This window comes from Petromyzon marinus, unplaced genomic scaffold (assembly GCF_048934315.1).
Source record: "Petromyzon marinus isolate PM22_M1 ecotype Great Lakes invasive population unplaced genomic scaffold, UKy_Petmar_22M1.pri1.0 PM_Scaffold_8, whole genome shotgun sequence".
Lineage (NCBI taxonomy): Eukaryota > Metazoa > Chordata > Hyperoartia > Petromyzontiformes > Petromyzontidae > Petromyzon > Petromyzon marinus.
In genome coordinates, this window is record NW_027423688.1 from 2612021 (window position 1) to 2636752 (window position 24732).

General features: G+C 42.6%; 1 long non-coding RNA gene across 4 annotated transcripts in view; it reads left to right on the plus strand.

Moving 5' to 3' along the window:
* LOC142923877 (uncharacterized) overlaps positions 1–19579 on the plus strand; it is a 44387-nt gene extending 24808 nt beyond the window's left edge. The window contains exons 3-8 of one of the 4 annotated variants that reach the window (XR_012940924.1): positions 5998–6088; positions 9192–9314; positions 12792–12980; positions 15719–15847; positions 16664–16712; positions 17634–19579. This is a non-coding gene — a long non-coding RNA (uncharacterized LOC142923877). Of the gene's footprint in view, positions 1–5997; positions 6089–9191; positions 9315–10166; positions 12579–12791; positions 13939–15718; positions 15848–16663; positions 16713–17633 lie in introns of those variants that run through there. The other 3 variants (XR_012940922.1, XR_012940921.1, XR_012940923.1) reach the window with 3 other exon arrangements.
* The last annotated feature ends 5153 nt before the right edge of the window (positions 19580–24732 follow it).

Below are 24732 nucleotides of genomic sequence, written 5' to 3' on the forward strand. Positions count from 1 at the left end.
CGGGTGAGTTAGGGGGTGGGTCAATATGGGTGGATGGGTGATGGAGTCGGTGATTGAGTTTGTAAATTGAGTGGGTGATTGAGTAGTAGGGTGAGAGTGGGTGGTTGGGTGGGTGGAGGTGAGAGGTTGGGTGAGTTGGTGGGTGGGTGAATGAGTGGATTGATCAGTTAGTGTGTGGTTGAGTGGGTGGTTGTCTGAGTGGGTGAGAAGATGGGTCGTTGAGTGGATGGGTTATAGATTGAGTGGGTGGTTGTGTGATTGATTGGCTGAGCAAAGGGGTGAATAAGTGGATTTGTGTGGTTGAGTTACTGGTTAGGTGGGTGAGTGCATGAGTGTGGGAGGTTGAGAGTTCGTTGGTGAGTGTTTGAGTTAGATATTGAGTTGGTGGTTATGTGATTGAGTAGGTGAGCGGAGGATTGGGTGAGTGAATAGATGTTTATGTTTGAGTTAGTGGGTGGGTGATTGGATGAGTGGGAGGGTAATTGGATGAGTGGGAGTTTTAAATGGTGAGTGAATGGGTGATTGAATGCTTGGATGGGGGGTGAGTGATTGAATTGGTGGGTACGAGATTGAGTGGGTGGCTGGGTGAGTGGGTTAGTGAGTGGGTGTGTGGGTGTGTGTGTGTAGATTAGTTTGGTATGAGATTGAGTGGGATGCTGGGTGAGTGGTTGAGAAGATAGGTGGGCAAGTTAATGAGTGAGTGGGTGGGTAAGCGGAGGGGTGAGTGACGGGTTGGGTGAGTGAGTGAATGGGTGAGTGACGGCTGGGTGGGTAATTTAACATGGGAATCTTCTTTGGTTCTTTCGGTAAAGTCACGTAGAATGAGAATAAAATAATGAATTGATAAAATAAAATAACATAACACAATAATATTCTCACGACGTTTCGGCCACAACACAAGCGGCCTTCATCAGGTGAAGGGACGAGACTGTCTGGTAGGACAGCGCTGGAGTGGCGCTGTCCTACCAGACAGTCTCGTCCCTTCACGTGATGAAGGCCGCTTGTGTTGTCGCCGAAACGTCGTGAGAATATTATTGTGTTATGTTATTTTATTTGATCAATTTATTATTTTATTCTCATTCTACGTGACTTTACCGAAAGAACCAAAGAAGATGAATCATTGCAGTCACGAAAGCTTTAAATCGAAATTTAACATGGGAAATTGAGTGGGTAAGTTAGCGTGTAAGTGAGTGGATGGTTGAGTCAGAGAGTGAGGCGCCAAGGTGGTGAGATGTTCACTATTTTGCCTTGTATACAGGAGGTGGTAGATTCGATCCCGACCCTGTCGCCTGTATATTTGGAGTTTGCAAGTTCTCACCCGTGGTCGCCTGGATTTTGTTCTAGATCCTCAGGGTTTTCCCTCTGCATTTAGAAGCAACATGCGTTTAGAGGATTTGGCTGCAATAAATGTATCTGTGATAAGCCACTCGTATATCTATCATTTGTAGCCAGGTCTATTCTGAAAAGGATCTATATAGCTTAATGGGCCTTGCCTGGTGAAATAAAAAGTAAATTTCAGTTTAAAGCTTTCATGACTGCAAGGATTCATCTTCTTGGTTCTTTCGGTAAAGTCACGTAGAATGGGAATAAAATAATAAAATAAAATAAGACGATAAAATTATCACGACGTTTTGGCCACAACACAAGTGGCCTTCTTCAAGTGAAGAGACAGGTAGACAGGTCTGTCCGGAAGACAGCTTGAATGAACGCTGACATGCAAGGACCGCGTCTATTAAGCTGTGTGGGCGGAGTTAAAATATGAATTTGCATGTTACCTGCATCACCTCCGGAGAGGAGGAGGGAGGGGGCTGGGAACACAGGCAGAGAGGAAACAAGAAAAGGGGCAAGTGCAACAGCCAAGGTGCGCTGTTGTGTCCTGAGTTGCCTTATGACTATGCTGTAAACTGGACTACTATATAATACAATATTATACCTTCCAATCTAAACTACATGGTATAACATCACATCATAGACAAATTCCACTTTTGAATTATACAATGCGTTACTTTACACTACCCTATACTTTAGATTATAAACTATTAGACTTGTGATATTACACTATGTCTTATTCTATGAACCCAACTATATACCACACTGATGTATATTCATTATGCAATTACGATGCTATATATTGCCTTATGAGTTATGTTAAACTTTACAATGTTATACTATTAATTATTATACTACATGTTGTAAACCATACCATTGACCGTGGTGTGAGAAGTATTAAGAGGCAGTGCCAGCGAAAGGGCTGCGGTCTGAAAATCACCATAAAATACAATCAATTAAGAACCGAAATGGTTTAAAACATCTTTCCAATGGTTACTAAGCCAGAATCCATCTTCTCGGTTGAAATTGTCTCTGTGCTTGTATATGTGGATGGCCTCATGAACGAATCTCTCATGGTAGCTGGTTGGCTTGCAACGAACCTCTGTCTTGGAGAAGTCAATGTCATGTGAGCCCACTGAATTATAACAGTGATCTGCCACGGCAGAGGAGTTCGTCCTACCGTGTTTCAAGTCTGCTTTATGTTCGCGGATGGGGTCCAATATATGTCGTATGGTTTATCCAATGTAGCTGCTACCACAGAGGCACTTTAGTTTGTAAAAGCCCAGGTACTGTATGTCTGGAACCACATCCTTTACAGATGGAACCAGATCACGGATTTTTTGTACTGTGTTGAATCGGACCTGGATCTTGTGTTTATTCAGGATTTTGGAGATATTTTAGTGACCCCCGCAATGTACAGTGAGGGAAAAAAGTATTTGATCCTCTGCTGATTTTATACGTTTGCCCACTGACAAAGAAATGATCAGTCTATAATTTTAATGGTCGGTTTATTTGTGGTGAAGGTTGTTTTGAAAACGAGCTATGTAGCTCATTGGGCCTAACCTGGTAAAATAAACATAATTTAGTGTGTAGGTGAGTGAGTGGCGTGTGAGTGAGTGCATACGTGTGTAGGTGAGTGGGCGGTGGGTGAGTGAGATATTGGGTTAGAGATGTAGTAGTGGATGGCTTGCTGAGTGGGTGAGTGGCTCTGTGGTTAAGTTAGTGGGTGGTTGAGGTAGTGGGTGGTTTAATTAATAGGCGATTTAGTTTGTGAGTGGTTGAATTATTGGGTGGTTGACTGATGGGTGGGTGAATAATTCCGTGGTAATGGGTGAGTAGATGAGTGGGCGGGTGGTTGGGTGAGTGGGGGATTAGAAATTGAGTGGATTGCAGGGTAAGTGGATGTGTAAGTGGGGTGGGTAAGTAGGTGAGTGGCTGAGGGAGTGGGCAGCTGGTTGGGTGAGTGGGTGGGTTAGAAATTGAGTGGGTGGCAGGGTCAGTTGATGTGTAAGTACTGGGTGAGAAGGTGAGTGGCTCATTGAGTAAGTGAGTGGATGGGCGAGTAGGTGAGTGGATGGATGAGGGAGTGAGTGGGTGGGTGAATTAGTGGGTGGGTGAGTGGATGTTTGGGTGGGTGGATGAGTGAGTGAGTGTGTGGGTGAGTGAGTGAGTGTGTGGGTAGGTGGTTAGGTGGTTAGTGTGTGGGTTAGAAGTTGAGTGGGTTAGTACCTGAGTGAGTGAGTCGGCGGGTGGGTTGGTGAGTTCGTTGTTGGATGAGTGGGTGAGTATTAGTGGGTAGGTATGTAGGTGAGTGATTGACTGTGTGGGTGGGTGAGTGAGTGAAGAGATGGGTAGGTGGGTTGGTTGGTGGGTGCGTGAGTGAGTGAGTAAGTGGGTGCGTGAGTGCATAAATGGGTAGGTGAGTGAGTTAGTGGGTATGAGATTGCGTGGGTGGTTGGGTGAGTGGTTGAGAATTAATTTTGATGAGTTAGTGGGTGGGTGATTCGGTGAGTGAGTGGTTGGGTTAGCGTATGGGTAAGTGAGCAAGTGGTTGGGTGAGTGTGTGGGGTAGTGAGTGATTGAATAAGTGGGTGAGTGAGGGGCTGGGTGGTTGGCTTGGCTAGTGAGATTGTGGGTGGGTAAGTGAATGGGTGTATTGGTCGGTGAGTGTGTGAGTAAGTTAGTCGGCACGTGATTGAGCGGGTGGCTGGCTGAGTGCGGGAGAAGATGGGTGGGTGAGTTAGTGGGTAGGTGAGTTGGTGCGTGGTTGGGTGAGTGAGGGGGTGGTTGGGTGAATGGGGGAGTGACTGGTGGGTGGGTAAGTTAATGTGGGAGGTTGAGTGGGTGAATTAGTGTGTAATTGGGTGAGTGGGTCAGAGAGCGGGGTGCCACTATGGTGAGATATTAACTACCTCACTGAGTATACAGGAAATCGTGTATTCGATTCTGACCCTGCTGCCTGTATATTATGAGTTTTAATGTTTTGCCTGTGTCCTCGTAGATCTTTCTCCGGGTCCTCCAGATTTATCCCTCCGCATTTAGAGTCAAGATTTGTTTAGAAGAAATGTCAGCTTGATAAGCCACTTCGTTCACGTATCAGTTGTAACCAGATCACTTCTAAAATGTTTTATATAGCTCTGTGGGGCTTACCTGGTAAAATACAAAATAGTTTAGTTGTAGTTTATTGGATGGGTGATTGGGTAGGTGGGTAGTTCGGTGCGTGGGTGGGTTAGAGGTTGAGTAGGTGGCAGGATGAGTGGGTGGGTGAGTAGATAAGTGGCTGGTGAGCAGGTGGGTGAGTGAGTGCATGAGTTATAGATTAAGTGGGTGAATGGGTCAGTGTGTGATTTGGGGCATGAATAGGTGATTGGGTGGGTTAGTGGAGTGTTGAGTGAGTGGGTCGTTGAGTTAGTGAGTGGGGGGTATGCAGGTGGGTTCGTAGGTAAGTGGTTAAGCGAGTGGCTGGGTGTGTTGATGAGTGAGTGGGTTTCGCGATTGAGTGGGTGCCACGGTGATTGGGTTCATGAGTGCTTGGCTGGGTGTTTGAGTGGGTGGGTGGGAGGCTGAGTCAGAGTGGAGCGCCAGGGTAGCGGAATGTTAACTCCCTCGCCATTTGTATAAGACATTGTGGGTTCGATCCCGATTGTGACGCCTGTATATTTGGAGTTTGCATGTTCTCCCTGTGGTTGCATGGATTTTTCTCTGGGACCTCCGAGTTTTTCATGCATATTTAGAAATATATATTTAGAGGCTTTGGCTGCTATAAATGTCCACGTGATAAGCCACTTCTTTGAGCTATCATTTGTTTGCCACGTCGTTTCCGACAAGGATCTATATAGCTCAGTGGGCCTTACTTGGTGAATTTTAAATAATTCAATTGTAGTTGAACTATTTTAAGTGAATAGGTGGATGAGTGGGTCGGTGGGTTGGTGAGTGGCTGGTTTAGTAAGTGAGAGGTTGGATGAGTGGGTGGGTGGTTGAGTTGTTGGTTTAGAGATTCAGTACGTGGCAGGGTGAGTGAGTTTGTGGTTGAGTTGTTGGTTTAGAGATTCAGTACGTGGCACGGTGAGTGAGTGGGTGGGTGGCTTTACGAGTCGGTGGGTGGGTGGATAAGTCAGAGAATGGGGCGCCATGGTGGCTAGGAGATGTTAACTGCCTCGCCTGGTATATTGGACTTCGTAGGTTCGATCCCGACCTTGACGCCTGCTGTATATTTGAAGTTTGCATGTTCTCCCCGTGGTCGTGCAGATTTTTCTCCGGTTTCTCCAGTTTTTCCCTGCACATTTAGAAACATGAGTATTTTGAGCATTTGGCTGCTATAAATTTCCCTGTGATAAGCCACTTCGTTAGGCTATCATTTGTGGCCAGGTCGGTTCTGAAAAATAGCTCTGGTAAAATAAAAAATGGTTTCATTTATAGTCTACATAGGATTGACTTCCCAGGAAGGTAACACTCATTGTATAAACCCCAGAAGAATATTGTTTTGAGTCACCCAAACCAGAATGTGAACTGATATATATTCGTATTTTCAAGCGAGGTTCTCGGCCACAGACCACCTGGACAAATATGATGTAGTTTAGTTTGCATATGAATTATTACTTGGGGTTTGTTGACATGGTAAAGTTAATGTTTTCTTTGACAGGTCTATTGTGTTGTACACTCTGACAGGGGCTCAGGCTTGTTGGGGCAGCATCTGGCTGAAATGCACCTTCACAACAGAAGATTGGAGAGAGGCTTCACAAGGAAGAGAAAACTATCGGTATTGAATCATGAAATTGTAAAACATGTGGAAAACTAGGCCCACCGATCCAACCCTAGCATCATGTCAACTATGTATTATGTTGACATTCCTTCGCACTGAGAGTAGGCATGCCAATGGGATCTAATGAATATGTGTTAACAGGCGATTTGTGTGTAAACAAACACACATTTCATACAGCTGTTTATTAATCGTAAAAATCAAGCGATTGAGCTAGTGAATGAGATACACACATGCTGTCATTATTTCATACATGAACACAACCAGTGAGCCAGCGGTCATGATTTTCCACACCTAATCACATTCATCTCTTTGTTTTAGCCATCTTTGTGATGAAGGGAACTGTATTGTTCATGTGTGTGAAATGTACTTTTATATGAATTATGTTGGGTAATATATGAAAGTCCATCAGGGCAAACTCTTCTGCAAAGGAGACTTAGAGAATTCAACATTGCGTCCCTTTATATTTTTGCTAATCGCAATATTTTTCGATTTAAAGCTTTCGTGACTGCAGGAATTCATATGCTTGGTTCTTTCGGTAAAGTCACGTGGAAGGGAAATAATAAAATAATACAAATAAAACATTATATAATAAAATTTTCACGAAGTTTCGGCCACAACACAAGCAGACGTCCTCAGATGAAGAAACAGAGCTGTCGGAAAGACAGCGTCTTAATGAACACTGGGCAGTGAACACTGGGCAGTGTTCATTAAGACGGTGTCTTTCCGACAGCTCTGTTTCTTCACCTGAGGACGGCTGCTTGCGTTGTGGCCGAAATGTCGTGAGAATTTTATTATATTATGTTTTATTTGTATTATTTCCCTTCTATGTGACTTTGCCGAAAGAACCAAGAATATAATCGCAATATGTTCAGGAGATAAATGTCAAGGTCTGCTAGCCAAAAGAAGGCTTTAGGAGAGAGTTCATGTAGTTTTGCTATTCATTCATTAAAGGGCAATAGAGTAAATGCTCAAATAAATGTTTTCAGCTAATTTTGTATATACGCTAGATTTACAAGTCTATAATGTACAGAAAATACCATGGTTGGCCAGACCATCGCTCGACATCTGCATGTGGCTCCTGGGCAGTTCAAGTGTGGCTCTGCAGAGGCGCTGCTAATTTGTAACTCTTCAATTTAACTTTATATGAAGTGAGAACAATCTGGTATCGGAGGCAGGCCATGAGTACTCCCAGGGCACTGAGATTTCTAAACTCAAAATTCCACAGCCAGTCGACACGAGTCAACTTCTGTATGGCTAATCTTTATCTCTTGTGGCTCCCGCGGCCATCTGAAGATTATGGTATGCTGCTGGTAGGGTCAGGAAAGTTGGTCACCCTTGGTATATATCTGTATATGGGTTGATGATTTTGTGCAATGTTCAGCTGCTCCGTCACGACAGGGGTCCCAGTCAGTTTGAGACTGCTAAATTAAGGTTCTCATGTGCTTTACAGATTTTGATAAAAATTTCAGTCTTGAATTTCTCCCAACAGGTATGGACCCTGGGCAGGAGGATGTAGAGTATGTGGGATTCATACGGCTATATGCTGTGGTTACATCCCACATGTGATCTCCGCTTTAAAGTCATGAAACTGGTTGTAGCCCATTTAAATTTTAATATACCCATTTAACACGTAGGCTTTCGCGGCCAATATCATCCATAATATCGTTTTTTTTTGGGTTAGATCGTTGAAATATAAATTTGTCGTTAAACCCGCCACCACCGACACAGCCAATTCGTAAGGTTTGTCACATAAACAGAACATTCCAATTCGTGAAGGGCTCACAAGTGACGTAATCACATCTATCCCTCCAAGGAATGAAACAGGAGGATTTCTCTACGAATTTGGCTGTCCACCTAATGATGATAGTTGTAATTACTGGCGAAACGTCATACTCAGATTGTAAATGTTGTGGATTTTCTCTCCAACACTTCTGTTTGCTGTACAAGTAGCGGATTGGCATGTTCCGTTTACGTGACAACCTTACTAATTGGCTGTTAGGTGGTGGTGGGTTTAACGGCTCATTTATTTTTATGCGATCTAACCCAGAAAAACTATATTATAGATTTAATGTACCCTTTTGTTGAAGGACAGCCTGGGTGACCAAAGTTTTATAGGAACGGCAATAATGTTTACTTGATTAAATTAGTTTTATCATGGAGCGGTGAAATCAGCTGTTGTTCAGATGTCAGTCTAATTAGTATTACATCGTAGAAATATGAGAGTCCTTTGTGTAATAGTCTATTAACCACTGATGATGGTAACATTGGTTTAAGGTTACATTTTAAGAAGAACTAGATTGGCGTACATTTTATCTTGCATAAGTACACAAATTTATAAAACAATATATTTGATAAAAAAAATGCATATATTTTCTTCCATTGCACACAGTTGTACCATTGATAACAGGGCTCACAGTTACAACTGACATCACCAGATGTCACTCAAGTTCCCTCAGAGATCGATCTTGCATAACCAGTGTTCACATAATCAGTTATGTTTTCGCTAATTACCAATTACACTCAGCCGGGTTTGACAGACTTGTATGAATATATGTTGAACTTCCTTTCCACCGTACATAGCCAACCGTGCTAAACGGAGGTGTGGGAATTAAGTGCAGAACCTATCGTTAGGATCAATGCTGTTGTATTTTTTATGAGGATATCAATTGGTGGCTGAAATGAGATGTTCAAAGACTACACCATGATAATCGGTACATAACATGAGTGTCGAATTATGTCTTAAGAATTACCCAGCCATTTGTACGTAAATTTCAACGTTGCTGGGTGACATCTTAAGTCCGTGTTCTTCATTGCAAGGCCCGCGGGCCGGTGGCAGTCCCTGGTGTCCTTTTTACTGCGACCCCTGACGTGCAGTCCCCGACAATACACACAAGTGAAAACACCCCATCATGCTGTCAAACCCCCCAATGGTTTTAAATGTGAGGTGGCTCTTTCACTGATAATGTCTTATTCGCGAAAGTGGCCCCCCTCCGAAAATGAGTGAATATCCCTGTTTTAGGTCAAGGATTGGCCAAATAAAGTAGGTATTATTTGCTTATGTTTCTAAATGTCCGTAATACAACTATATTTATGCCACCAGCTGAATGAGTGGCAGGAGGACTGGGTGACGTTCTTCTCACGGCAGCGACTGCAGCTTCAGCTGGACATGATAGAGAAGGACTACGGTGAACGGGAAACCCGCGAGCTCTGGTCTCGGCTTCAGGTTCGTAAGCTGTTTCACTCTCGCCCTTAACCCTTTCCTGTTCCGAGACGACTGCTCATTTCAGGATGGGTCTCGTTCACCGAATCTCGGGACGCGCAAGCGGTTCAGCGGTAATTTTATTTAGAGAGGCATAGCGCCGTTGTTTTTAAAGACATTGTACTTGCCACAGAGCACCGTAGCGACAGGACAGCACTCTGTTATAGCTGGTACCAAACTGTGCTACACACCTTCCCGCACGGCCTTGTGGGATCCTCGGTACTAATAAAGTTTTTTAATATTTACTTCCTATTACGTTCCGATGGCGTACACGAGATTCAGCGGTGAACGGGATGCACCCCGCAACTTGCAGTCATCTCGGAGCAGGAAAGAGTTAATACATGCAGCAGTGTAGCTCATCATTTGCACAGCCATATGGGAAACCCATTTGATCGCAGTGGGTTTTCGAGTTGACTTTAAAGGTAAAGTGGTGTTTCACACGCAGGCTTTCGCGACCAATATTATTCATGATAAAGTTTTTTTTGGCTTAGATCGTGTCAGTGTAAATGCGTCGTACACCCACATCCACCCAACACAGCCCATTAGTAATGTTTCTGACATGAACAGAACGTGCCATTTATGTTATTGCTTCGGCACTCTGGTGTGTTAGAGAGGAAACGCAGAACATATTCAAACGAGTACGACCTTTCGCTGGTGATTACAACCAGCATCAAGCAATTGCCAGAAGCGTTCTGACTTCTGGCAATTGCCTAATGGCAATTGGAGTGGGTGTACGACGCATGTAAATTTATGCGATCTAACTCGAAAACAACGTTATCATGAATAAAGTGGTGTTGTTTTTTGCGTGGTGTGCAGCTTCGGTTGGGGGATTTTTTTCCGGGATGTAGAGGTGGTTCCGGCACTGCTCCACGGTGACCTATGGACTGGGAACGCTGCAGAGATTAATGAAGGGCCCGTGATCTTTGACCCAGCCTCCTTCTATAGGCACTCGGAGTACGAGCTTGCCATCACTGGGTAAAAAAAGCTACAAACAACCAAAACAATAGCAGCAACTGCCGTTCACTGCCCTGTCTGTGGCATGCAAGGTTCATTCGTATAACCTCTGTGGCAAGGGCTGGCTCATTAAATAAATAACAGAGACCAGGTAGAGTTGTGGTTGAGATCTCTACATGCTGAGGTCTCCACCCTCTATATTTGCTAACTTACAAAGACTCATCCTTCCTTGCTAAGGCTTTTTGGGCAAATCCTGTTAAAGCTGATACGGTGCACAAAACAATAGTGGAACGATAAAACTCTTATTTATCCACGGCGCTTGAGGATGCTTGAATGTTCCAGAAACTCAGTTTGTCGAACAAGGAACCCCTGGTTCAGAGACAAGTTGCCACTGATGTGCTTTACCAGGAATCCAAGCTGAAGATAATTCATTACACGTCAAATGGAATTCAAACCCTCAGAGCTGGGATATGCTTCAGTGAACAAAAACACATTTGACATTATGTTTACTGAGCAGCCATTGGTGACCAAGTTGAGACCACAGCATTCCTGCCCTCAATTCGCAGGAACGTTTGTTGATAGATGGCTTACTGGATTTTGAATGGAGGACCTCAATGGCATTGGCTCGGTGCTCTGACATTGAAATTAACCTCGAGCCACTCAATTACCTGCATTACGTTGAATTTGTGAAAATGTTAATTTTGATTTTAAAGCTTTCGTGACTGCAGTAATTCATATTCTTAGTTTTTTCGGTAAAGTCACGTTGAAGAGAAACAACAAAATAATAAAATATATATAAAACAATAAAAAATTCTCACGACGTTTCGACCATAACTCAAACGGTCGTCTTCAGGTGTGTTGGTTCGCATAAATTAATTTTTAAACGGCGCATTTATTTATTTATAAAAACCGTTAGCGCCACGCGCAACGATTTGGCAGTTTACCCAGGACTAGTCCATCTATATTCTGAAAAGAGGAGGGGGGAGACGAAATTTTGTATAATGTATGCTGTCTGAAAGCCACTGTAAGCGTGAACAATCAATTAAGACCTGAAATGGTTTATCAAATCTTTCCAATGATTGCTAAGATGGAATCCATCTTCTCGGTTGAAATTGTCTCTGTGCTTGTATATGTGGATAGCCTTATGAACGAATCTCTCATGGAAGCCAGATGGCTTACAAAGAACCTCCGTCTTGGAAAAGTCAATGGCATGTGAGCCTACTGAATTATAACAATGATCTGCCACGGCCGAGGTGTTGGTCCTACCGTGTTTAAGGTCTGCTCTGTGTTCACGAATGCGGTCCGAGACATGGCGTTTGGTTTCTCCAATGTAACTACTACCACAGAGGCAACTTAGTTTGTAGACACCAGGGTATTGTATTCCGGAATCACATCTTTTACAGACGGAACCAGATCACGGATTTTATGTAATGTGTTGAAACGGACCTGGATCTTGTGTTTATTCAAGATTTTGGAGATCTTTTTTGTGATCCCAGCAATGTAGGGTAATGTGATGGTTTTGAAAGGCTCCTCAAGAGGGTTCTTCTTCATGGTTTGAGTGATAGCTTTGCGGATTGTATAGTCGGAGTAACCATTAGCCCTAAGAGCTTGGTGTACGTGCTTGAGTTCACTGCTTGTGTGTTCCTGGTCGGATATGCATTGGGCTCTATGATACAGAGTCTTGATGAGAGAATTCTTCTGTGATGGATGGTGGTGGGAATCCGGTTTCAGATAAGCATCCGTATGGGTAGCTTTCCTGTAGACAGAGTGGCTCATTGAACCATCAGGTCTCTTTTTAATTAGGACATCCAAAAAAGGTATCTTGCCATCTATTTCGACTTCCATGGTAAATCTGATGGCTGGGTGTATGGAATTGATGTGGTCGAAGAATTGGTCTAGAGCAGGCCGGCCATGTGGCCACATGACAAAAGTGTCATCCACGTACCTCTTCCATAAGGTTGGGCGCAGAGTGGCAGTCTGGATGGCGTCAGTCTCAAATTTCTCCATGAAAATGTTAGCTATAACTGGAGAAAGGGGGGAGCCCATTGGGGTGCCCTCAGTTTGTTTGTAGAAAGTTCCATTCCAAGTGCAGTATGTATTGGTTAAACAATGTCTCACCAGGGGGGGTACCTCAGTGTTTAGTCCTTGATGAACTAAGTCTTCAATGATTGCAATGGTGTCAGGTACAGGAACCTTGGTGAATAAGGAAACTACATCAAAACTGACAAGCAGGTCGTCTGGGGACAGGGAAATACCCTTGATTGTCGATACCAGGTGAGTAGAATTTTGTTCTGAAGACGACCGTTTGAGTTATGGTCGAAACGTCGTGAGAATTTTTTATTGTTTTATATATATTTTATTATTTTGTTGTTTCTCTTCAACGTGACTTTACCGAAAAAACTAAGAATATGTTGTTCATTGTTATGTTGTTCGTGCTGGAACAGCAGCATTGTAAGATTTTGAATGTTTGGTGTTGTTTGGGTACAGGATGTTCCAGCAGCTTTAGCTCTACGCTTCACTCATCCTACCACGCTCTCATCCCAAAGTCACAAGGCTTCGGCAAGAACCAGAAGCTCTAGCAACTCTTCCACTACCTGAACCACTGGAATCACTTTGGGACAGGATACCGAGGGTCATCCATCTCCACCATGCGCAGTCTCCTCAAGTGAATGAACGGTGCAGGAAATCGTGGGCTATGGTGTATGACTATAAAAATTCTTATCGGCCATGATATACATTGTTGAATAAAGGCCTTCCCTAAGCCACCACTCAATCTCACAAAACTAGTCCATTTAAATGCTGTGCAATGCCCTAGGCATTCCACGTGAGTGTGACCGGGGGTCCCTTTGTTCCACATCCTGGCCGTGATCTCCACGCGAAAACTGGGTCAGTTAATGTCCGAATCAGAATCTTTAATTAGGCTGGACGAATCTGATGAGCTATTAAGCTCTTTTTCACAGATGTCCAGTCGGGGCGAGTCAGAAAGTTACAACAACAAACAACAGTACAAACAGATGGGAGGGCAAAGTAAAGGAACGCGAAGCAAATTTTGACTTAACTTTCGTGACTGCAGGAATTCATATTCTTGGTTCTTTCGGTAAAGTCACGTAAACACCAAACAAAAACAATAAAATAAAGACCGCTTGTGTTGCGATTGAAACGTCCTGGGTTTTTTGCTTTTATTATTTTCAATTTATTTTTTATTTGTTTTTTTATTGATTTTTTTTATTTAATTTGAATTTTATTTCTTGTTTTCTATTTACGTGACTTTACGGAAAGAACCAAGAATATGAACGCTAAGCAAGTCATGAAATAAAAATATATAAGAGTTCAAATTGCATTAGTGCATCAATTCCTGCCAAAATTTTTTTATCACCAAATGCCATTTTGGGCAAGGCAGCATAACAAAAACAATCCCAGATGTTTGACTAGTACCAGTTACAGTGTATGTTTTGTTGTTGTTTTGCTATGGGAGTAAACCCTTGCAGAGAAAGGGACCAGAATTAGGAAAGCGAAGCCAGGCACTCCTTCAGAAGATGCCATGCACGGGCGTGACCACTGCACCACCCTGACGCCCAAACAAATGGAATTCAAATAATCTGCAATACTGGCAAATAAACCCTATTAGTATCAACCGAATGTCTGGACAATCTGACCCCCTCTACACAAGCAACAGCTGAGAGTCAACGCTGTGATGCTGTGCGATTGGTGCAAGCGACCCATCGTTGTGTTTTAATGTTGAGCGGTTAAACTTGCACTGTTGTGGGGTGAGGTCAAGGCCAATGGCTGCTTCCAGCGGTGTCAAGATCAGCGTTTTGAAGAGGCTCACGAAGGATGATACTTGGCAGTTGGGTGCAGTCTCCCTCCATTAACAACAGAGGGCAGAGGAGCGACGCTCACAACAATTGGCTGAGCACTGGGCGTATACAACGCATGAAGTCGGCAGCAAGTTTATCTCAGGGAGTTGACCCGCACACGACAACTGGGTCTGTCCCGCGTGTTCACGCTATAACGCGGTTGCCTTCATTTAGGGAACGCGCACCGCCATAAGGCGACTTGTGAGCGGTCGACGCCGAACTACTTTCTTGAGCTGCGCGGTTGAGCGAGACGAGACGGTAACGCGGCGGCGTCCCCCCAAGTTATTTGTAACCCAATTCTGACTGCGCGTGGACATTTATTACGGGGGAAATATTTTCGCTTAGCGCGGCACTTTTCAGGAACGCATCTACTGCGTTAAACGAGGACCCGCCGTACAGGTGCTGTGCACTGTACTCGGAATCAAAATCTGTTTTGACCCTGGAGAAATCCGAAGCGCTATCAAGCTCTCACTCACAGGTGTCCAGTAAGAGGCGGTGGGGGGGTCACCAAGTGACACGCAGCTTTACCGTGGAGTAGACCGCGAGGACGCCAACGTCACCTAGGCAACGCCGCCCCCCTCTGGCTCTGCCTGCCTCGCTCTGTGCACGTGAGGTGTCAACCACGTGACGCGGGCCACTGCGCGCGTTACGTCACCGCTCACCGTGGGGGCCCCTCCGCTACGTCCACATCGTACAGTCGCACATTCATTAATAGTTACTCTTAATCATGTTTATGGTCATCGTCATTAAAGGTGAGTTTAATGATAATACTACTACACAATGTGTGCATTAATATATACGGCATGAATAAAACGCACCTGTAAATATCCTAAGTAAGTTTGACCTGACATTATTGCACAACAATTGCCCAGCCACCGTGGGATGTTTATCCTCCAATGTGTATCTGGCTCTGACCTGACTTATATAAAAGTGCAGCTCTGCAATTGCTTGGTCACACCACCGCTGGTGAAAAGACCTTCATGAGAGCAAACTCTTTACGAGTATTTGGTCTACTTTTCCATATAACAATAGGTTTTACCCTTTCTGGCAATACAACAGGTGTCAAGATGTTAAAACACCAAACAGAATCCTCATTCAAGGAATCCTGTCTGCATTAACCACACGTACTTGTGGTGAACATTCTTTGAAACTGATTAGTCCACACCAGGAAGGTCCCATATTCTACTTTTCCACGTTGACCAGATGTGTTGGAAGAGCCGGCTGAAAGCCACACTTTGCTGCATCACACACGACTTGCCGATCAGCTGTGGTGTGCCCATTTAGCGACCTCTGGTCTGTGAGTTCAGTTTACTAACCATTAACAGCATGGCAGCTTTCTAATTGGCTTGTGTGACAATTCACCTGTGTCATTATCTCTTGCACTGCCTGAAATAAGTTTTGGCGTAAGGGAGGGAAATTATGACTCACCCACCTGCACCTGCCTTGTGCTCCCAGACACCTAAGGACCTTACTACCGCTGTGAGAAATTGACGGGCGTAGACTGCTGTATGGCGATGATGTATTCACGTCGTTCCTGCTGTTTTCCTCTTTTGCTAGGTGATGCAATTGGTGTGCCAACACCTCCAGATGCAGTTCCTGAAGGACCTGGGCATTCGGGACATGTTCGTTTTGCCTGTGATGAATGAATTTGTCCGAACACACAGGGAAGTCAGCCTGTTCATCGAGGTGCGTTTCCCATGTTTATTTCACTCGATTGGTCGTCTGTTTGCAAGGTCATGCTCTGCCCAGAGGTCACCCACTGAGATTTTTTTTACCGTAACATTACCGTCACTTGGGTTTGGTGATCGATTCAACGGGGCAAAAATATTTGTAAGAAGCGTAAACATGGCAACGTGATCATTGTCAGACCACGGAGGACCTTCAGAATGCCGAGTATGATCTTTAAATTGATCCTGGACTCGTTCGGGGGATATTTGAACAATTTGAATATTGGGGCGATATTGTCTTGCTACGGGTCTGAGTGAGAAGTCTCCCAGCGGTTTTTTGAGTCCATAATCGAGATTTTTGGGTTAGAGCACGTAAACATGCACTCAATGATACACTAAATATGCACTATTTATTTATATATATGCTAAATTATTTTGTTGATATGTAAAATCTGACTTTAACATAGCCACTTCCATGACCAGTTACATGCTAATTCCTCACATTAACATTATGTTAATCTCCCATTTACATGCTAATTTCTGACTTTAACATCCTGCTAATATATCACATTAGCATAGCTACTTCAATGCTAAATCGTTCTGTTGATATGTAAACTCCTTTGTCAAGGTGCTCCGCTCCTCCCACCCAGCTTAAAATACGCTGCCAAGCTTAGCAGTGTTCATTGGAGCGCTGTCTTTCCGACAGCTCTGTTTCTTCACCTGAGGACGGCTGCTTGTGTTGTGGCCGAAACGTCGTGATAATTTTATTTAATAGTTTTTATTTTATTATTTTATTATTTCCCTTCTACTTGACTTTACCGAAAAAACCAAGAAGATGAATCCCTGCAGTCACGAAAGCTTTAAATCGAAAATCAACACACGTGGTACGAAACAAGTATCGTATGTTATAAGAATAATATAAACATGCAATATTCACGGCAATGGCAGTGTTGTTCAGCGTGCCCTGCTGTGGAAGCCAGCCACATGAGTTTGATAACCAGTCATGGCTAGTATCAGTGGAAAGCAAAATCTGAACTGGTTCAATGCTTTGCTGACCCAGACTGAGCAGTATGGAGTGCTAATAAGTTAACCGGATGATACATTATTATTTGGCAATGCTGCTGCTGCGTTGGCAGTGGTGCCCAAGAACAATTAACTAAAAAACTCAACACATTAGTCAGTAATGTTGTGGCCTCAATAGACACAACATTATATGCAACGTTTCGGGCCATGGTCCGTCTCCCATTTGTACAATGAAAAAGGGCCATTGCCCAAAAGTCTACATTTTTTCATTTTTATTTAATTTTAAGGTCATTGTTATTGACGAACGTGTTGAGTTACCATGATAATTAAGAACAGATTTTGGTAGAAAGGTCCTGTTACTATGATGAATGTATCCTCTAGACAAACATACAAATTCATCACAGGGTTGCCTAAAGCTTGCCAATAGAAAATAATGCCGATTAAGTTGTGGGCACCCGACATTCACTTGCCCTGCGGCCACTCCCTCAACGACACGAGTCGCATTGACTCAGGGTCCCGCGGGTAGTTCCATGACTCGGTGGTCCAGGAGAGTGGCACGAGCGATGCGGGCATCAGCTGGGCGCCACAAGGGCAGCCATGCTTCGAGTCACTCGCACAGCTCCCTGTTCAGCACGACGTGAACGCATTCCCAGCCTTCTGATCTATGTGGCTTTTCCGAATCAAGCAAATTGTCACTGATAATTTAGCACATTTGCTATGCTATTTAAAAAATATCTAGCGATTCATTTTATATAGCGTCGTTCATGATAATTGCATCTCAGAATTTCTGAGGAGCCAAAGACCAAGCTGGAATATTGCAAGGGAGGTGAGCCTGCACCAACAATTGCCCTGCATTTCTATATATGTTCAGATGTTGCCAGCCAATTAGTGAGTGTGTATATATGTGGAAGGAAACTGGAGCACACAGATAAGTCACTGCTGAGTGCATTAATCACCCTTTGTGAGATTTGACGCAGCATGTAATTAAAATATATTTCCAATTTGTCTTCGGGTGATTTTGTAGGTGTTTGTTTTAAGCAAGAGGAGAGTGGAGTTTTAATGCCATGTCCTGAATGGGCCTTCCATTACAAAGTCCTCATTCAGGATCCCAGTCCCACAACATTTCAAGCCTCCCTCTCAGTTCTACTGCTCTTTGCACTGAACATTTAAACCTACTTATTGGGCCTTCTGATATGCCCTCTTTGGTATCATGACATGCCATTTCCTATACTGGATCATTGTAATCATCGCTCCATCATGCCTCCTTGTCAGTCAGTAAACTTCTAACATTGGTGTCGTGTGTGTCTGTTGCAGGGATACTCTGGGGGGCCCTTTCTTTGCCAGGACTCAAACGGCCGCTGGTTGCTTTCTGGAATCACCAGCTGGGGTGTTGGCTGTGCACGGGAATACCAGCCAGGTGTCTAGCGCACAGTCGCCAAGTTCATGGACTGGATTCACCAGAACATGCAGTAGTCTCTTATACATTTCTGCACAAGCAGAATACTATAGATCAGGGATATAAATATTATGGGAACTAAACATCAAAATAATTAATTAAGGCAATAAATATATTTTTCTAAAACTGATTTAAAGTTAATGTTAAAAGGTTAATTTAATGAGCTGAATGCTATATTTTAACTGCACCATAATGCAAAAAAAAATTCCAAGTGAACACAGATTTTGGGTCAAATCAGAAAAGTATTTTTTTTACATGCGTTGTCAATAGCGTTTTTATCTTTTGGGTTTGCCACACATGTCAACGGGCCTGGCAAAGCAAACATGAGCATGATGTTGGCATTGGCAGGAGATGAAGACAGAGCTTGCTATTTTTCAATGTTGCTTAATTCTTTCAAAACTGACACAATGGACAATGAATGCACTGTCTAAATATTTGGCCCAACCTGATTATACATGCTAGCAAAGTGAGTGTTGTCCAAACTACGTATGATACATTTATATTCTTGTTATATTTTGACCTGGGTCATCAACTCGCATCTCCCATACATTAATTGCCATGGATGTTGAGCAGTAGGGGTACTCAGAGGGGGTCTATTGGCCTTCTAGGGGACCACTGCAATGATCGGGGCATCCAGAAGGGATGATGAGTTCCACAGGGAGAACGTCCTTTACAGAGGTTGTCTTAGAGTATGTCCATGGCAAGGTTATTGGTGATTATCTTCACCTCCCCCGGTCAACACAGTCCATGAGTTTGTGAGTTTTGCTTTACTAACGACGTGAAAACAAGACTGGTTTGCACAAGGAGCCTGCAAAAATTTTATTTGGAAAACCTCATGAAACGTGATGCATGGCACTTATCTGAGACGCCCCTTATCTGAGACGCCCCTGTGTAAATGGCGTGATATCAAGACCATTATTATCATAGTGAACTACATGACGTGTGTAAGAAAACTATATAAACATCTATTGGAAACATTTCATGAAAATATGTACAAAAATGAACACTTTAATAGTGTTTCATGGTATTCCAAAAATTTAGACATATTTGATTGGTTAAGATGGTTTACTCGTTGGGATGATAAATGGCAATGATCCTTCATCATGTAAAAGACTGTAAGCTGCTTTCAAAAATATATATTTTTTGAAGATCGTATTCACACTCTGCAACAGTCTATTTTCCACATCAAACCATAACGTGTCTGTCGACTGCAATTGAAAATTGATGCATGCTTAGTAGCGATCGGGTGAATAAACATTGCAATGTGTCACATGTTCGTGTCTGGGTGGCTTTTGCTTGAGATTAGGGATCTTGTGAAAAAAGTTATAAGACTTTATATGAAAACCTCCACAGAGGCCGATTTTGACACTGTTGGTACAAGTCATCAGAAAGTCCAATTAGCTCCAACCACATCCTTCTGAACCGCATAATTCCATCTCTCTTCTAGCCTATGACACATCCATTTAGCCCCATCCAGCCAAACAAGCTGTATCATGGGACCTTTTTCCAGAATCAAAGTGTGAAAAATAATAAAAGGTTTTATCCTTTCTGGCAGTAAAGCAGGAAGTGGTGTTAAAATGTTCAAACAACCAATTAGAAACCTGTTGCAAGGAATCAAGTTACTGCATTAACCACACACGTGACTTGTGGTCAATATGCAAACAAACATGCTCTGATAATATTTGAATTGTCTTTGAAACTGATTGGCCTACACCAGAGACAGCCTTCTTTATGACCTAGTCTCACCACCAGTGTCAGATCAGAGATCGCCAAAAGGCGAACAGTGCAAAGGCAATGCCACACGTATCGGAGCATTTATAGCTAACCACTGCCCACCGCTCCCCAATCACTCGGTGTGCTAACCGCGGTGCCACCACTCCCCCCTCACAATGTGCAAACCACTACGCCACCAATCTCCACATTCTCACAGTGCGCTCACCGCTGCGCCACCGGTCCCCACTCACAGCTAGAATATGAATTAAATGTCCACAGTCATCGTTTTCTGATTTCCGAAATAATACGAGTTGCATTTCATTCAACATTGGGGAGGGGTCTGCCCTTCATTTAAGGCCCTGGCTGCTTACAGAATTGTCACAGACTGTTTTGCCTCAGCAGCTTTCCTCTTTTCTCCTGATGATGATCGAAACGTCGTAGTTTTTTGTTATTTTTAAAAATTATTTTCTCTCAACTTATCTACGTGACTACCGAAAGACCCAAAGAATATGATTTCATGGATGTTTATGAGGTCTGTTGCTGAGGGTTTCAAAGAAGTGGAGGCCTCTCTCAGTACATAAGAGTGAGGGGTTGTAGGTTTCGGCTTGGGTCATGGGTACGGGTTATTTTTTGGCATATTTTATTTTAAAAAAATCGAATTCCAACGTCGTGGATATTGTGATGTTTGGATTATTGACGGTAGAATTAATATTATTGCGAATATTTCTTATATTCTCGTTTTATGCCACTGATTATTGATGTAAAAAATAGGTTCAAATTTAAACGGCATGCAAAGAAGGTTTCAGTTAATTATGAAACAATTCGCAACTGTTGATTTATGTGTTGTAGTGTATGATTGTCTGCTCGACTCAATTTCTGAGGATCTCACGTTTATTTCTATATTATTGTACATTTTACAGTAGTGCTATAAAAATGAAATGAAAAAAATGTTAGCTTTTCACCACAAACAAGGCTACAATGGTTATGATATTGTGATAATTAGATTTTCACCACAAACTAGGCTACAATGGTTATGATGTGATAATTTGATTTTCACCACAAACAAGGCTACAATGGTTATGATATTGTGATAATTAGATTTTCACCACAAACTAGGCTACAATGGTTATGATATTGTGATAATTAAATTTTCACCACAAACTAGGCTACAATGTATTCTTAGTTTTTTCGGTAAAGTCACGTTGAAGAGAAACAACAAAATAACAAAATATATATAAAACAATAAAAAAAATTCTCACGACGTTTCGACCATAACTCAAACGGTCATCATCAGGTGTGTCGGTTTGCATAAATTTATTTTGAAAACGGCATAGTTATTTATTTATATATATAAAAATAACGTTTGCGTCACGCGCAACGATTGGCTGTTTGCCAGGACTAGTCCATCTATTTTTTGAAAAGAGGAGGGGGGAGACGAAATTTGTTTTTATGTATGCTGTCTGAAAGCCACTGTAAGCGTGAACAATCAATCAAGAACTGAAATGATTTATCAAATCTTTCCAATGATTGCTAAGATAAAATCCATCTTCTCGGTTGAAATTGTCTCTGTGTTTGTATATGTGGATAGCCTCATGAACGAATCTCTCATGGAAGCCAGATGGCTTACAAAGAACCTCCGTCTTGGAAAAGTCAATGGCATGTGAGCCTACTGAATTAGAACAATGATCTGCTACGGCCGAGGTGTTGGTCCTACCGTGTTTAAGGTCTGCTTTATGTTCACGAATGCGGTCCGAGATATGGCGTTTGGTTTCTCCAATGTAACTACTACCACAGAGGCAACTTAGTTTGTAGACACCAGGGTATTGTATGTCCGGAATCACATCTTTTACAGACGGAACCAGATCACGGATTTTATGTAATGTGTTGAAACGGACCTGGATCTTGTGTTTATTCAAGATTTTGGAGATCTTTTTTGTGATCCCAGCAATGTAGGGTAAAGTGATGGTTTTGAAAGGCTCCTCAAGAGGGTTCTTCTTCATGGTTTGAGTGATAGCTTTGCGGATTGTATAGTTGGAGTAACCATTAGCCCTAAGAGCTTGGTGTACGTGCTTGAGTTCACTGCTTATGTGTTCCTGGTCGGATATGCATTGGGCTCTATGATACAGAGTCTTGATGAGAGAATTCTTCTGTGATGGATGGTGGTGGGAATCCGGTTTCAGATAAGCATCCGTATGGGTAGCTTTCCTGTAGACAGAGTGGCTCATTGAACCATCAGGTCTCTTTTTAATTAGGACATCCAAAAAAGGTATCTTGCCATCTATTTCGACTTCCATGGTAAATCTGATGGCTGGGTGTATGGAATTGATGTGGTCGAAGAATTGGTCTAGAGCAGGCCGGCCATGTGGCCAGATGACAAAAGTGTCATCCACGTACCTCTTCCATAAGGTTGGGCGCAGAGTGGCAGTCTGGATGGCGTCAGTCTCAAATTTCTCCATGAAAATGTTAGCTATAACTGGAGAAAGGGGGGAGCCCATTGGGGTGCCCTCAGTTTGTTTGTAGAAAGTTCCATTCCAAGTGAAGTATGTATTGGTTAAACAGTGTCTCACCAGGGGGGGTACCTCAGTGTTTAGTCCTTGATGAACCAAGTCTTCAATGATTGCAATGGTGTCAGGTACAGGAACCTTGGTGAATAAGGAAACTACATCAAAACTGACAAGCAGGTCGTCTGGGGACAGGGAAATACCCTTGATTGTTGATACCAGGTGAGTAGAATTTTGTACCGCAGAGGTGGTCTTTCCAGTGAAAGGACGCAGGATTTCAGACAAAAAACGAGCTAGTTTGTAGGTGGGGGAGCTGATAGTAGAAACTATGGGACGAAGAGGTGTATCAACTTTATGTATTTTTGGTAAGCCATATAATCTTGGTGGCCTGGCAGCAGAAGGTTTCAACGAAAACTGTTTAGATTGATCAATTAATGCGGTTGAATCAGAAATTATTTTGTTGGTTTGTGTGACGAGGCTGTTGGTGGGATCTCTTTTTATTTTTGTATAACTACCATTGTCGAGTAATTCTTTAATTTTGTTGTTGTATTCTATTTTATCCATGATAACAGTAGCATTGCCTTTGTCAGCTGAGAGAACTACAATATCATTCCTCTTTTTTAATTTATATAATTCAAAACGCTCATCTTTGCTGAGGTTGCTAGCTGGCATCTTAGCGTTTTTGAGGGTTGCAGCGATTTCAGATCTTGCTACGTCTGCAGCGATGTGACCCAGGCCCCTGAGAGCAACGTCTACTTGGGCAATTATATCATTAACTGGTATGTGTTTAGGTGTGACTGCAAAGTTTAGACCTTTAGCTAAAACGGATTTCAGACCATCGGAAATAGAACTGTTACTGCGATTAATTACGACTTTATTAACGTCTAACTTTTTGGTGTGTGGGTCCGGTCTTTTGTTTAAGAGGAGGTTAAATTTGGAAATCAGGTTTTCCTTACATTTGGTCGACATAGTAGCAGCTGAAGAGGCAGTCATATTGTCTACATGTTCCCAATCCGATGTGGACATTATTGCCGTCAATGATAAGTGTGATTTGTAGAGTGTCTTGTCTAACTGATCTAGTTCTGTGCGTATAAGTCTGATTTTTTCTGAGATAAGAGCTAAGCTAGTTTTGAAAAGAATTCGTTTCGCATTAGAAGAAGTTACAGTAGCAGAGGTGAGTGTAAATGCGATTGGTATTACCCCAGAGTCGCGGCATCTCTTCAGGAAGGTGAGAGACTCGATCAGCTGAGCTTTCTTATCCCGGAGTTTGTTGAAGGATCTTAAAGTTATGTGAAAACCCTCCCCGTAGAGGCGATTAAATTTTGATTTAAAGCTTTCGTGACTGCAGTAATTCATATTCTTAGTTTTTTCGGTAAAGTCACGTTGAAGAGAAACAACAAAATAACAAAATATATATAAAACAATAAAAAAATTTCTCACGACGTTTCGACCATAACTCAAACGGTCATCATCAGGTGTGTCGGTTTGCATAAATTTATTTTGAAAACGGCATAGTTATTTATTTATATATATATAAAAATAACGTTTGCGTCACGCGCAATTCTTTTCAAAACTAGCTTAGCTCTTATCTCAGAAAAAATCAGACTTATACGCACAGAACTAGATCAGTTAGACAAGACACTCTACAAATCACACTTATCATTGACGGCAATAATGTCCACATCGGATTGGGAACATGTAGACAATATGACTGCCTCTTCAGCTGCTACTATGTCGATCAAATGTAAGGAAAACCTGATTTCCAAATTTAACCTCCTCTTAAACAAAAGACCGGACCCACACACCAAAAAGTTAGACGTTAATAAAGTCGTAATTAATCGCAGTAACAGTTCTATTTCCGATGGTCTGAAATCCGTTTTAGCTAAAGGTCTAAACTTTGCAGTCACACCTAAACACATACCAGTTAATGATATAATTGCCCAAGTAGACGTTGCTCTCAGGGGCCTGGGTCACATCGCTGCAGACGTAGCAAGATCTGAAATCGCTGCAACCCTCAAAAACGCTAAGATGCCAGCTAGCAACCTCAGCAAAGATGAGCGTTTTGAATTATATAAATTAAAAAAGAGGAATGATATTGTAGTTCTCTCAGCTGACAAAGGCAATGCTACTGTTATCATGGATAAAATAGAATACAACAACAAAATTAAAGAATTACTCGACAATGGTAGTTATACAAAAATAAAAAGAGAT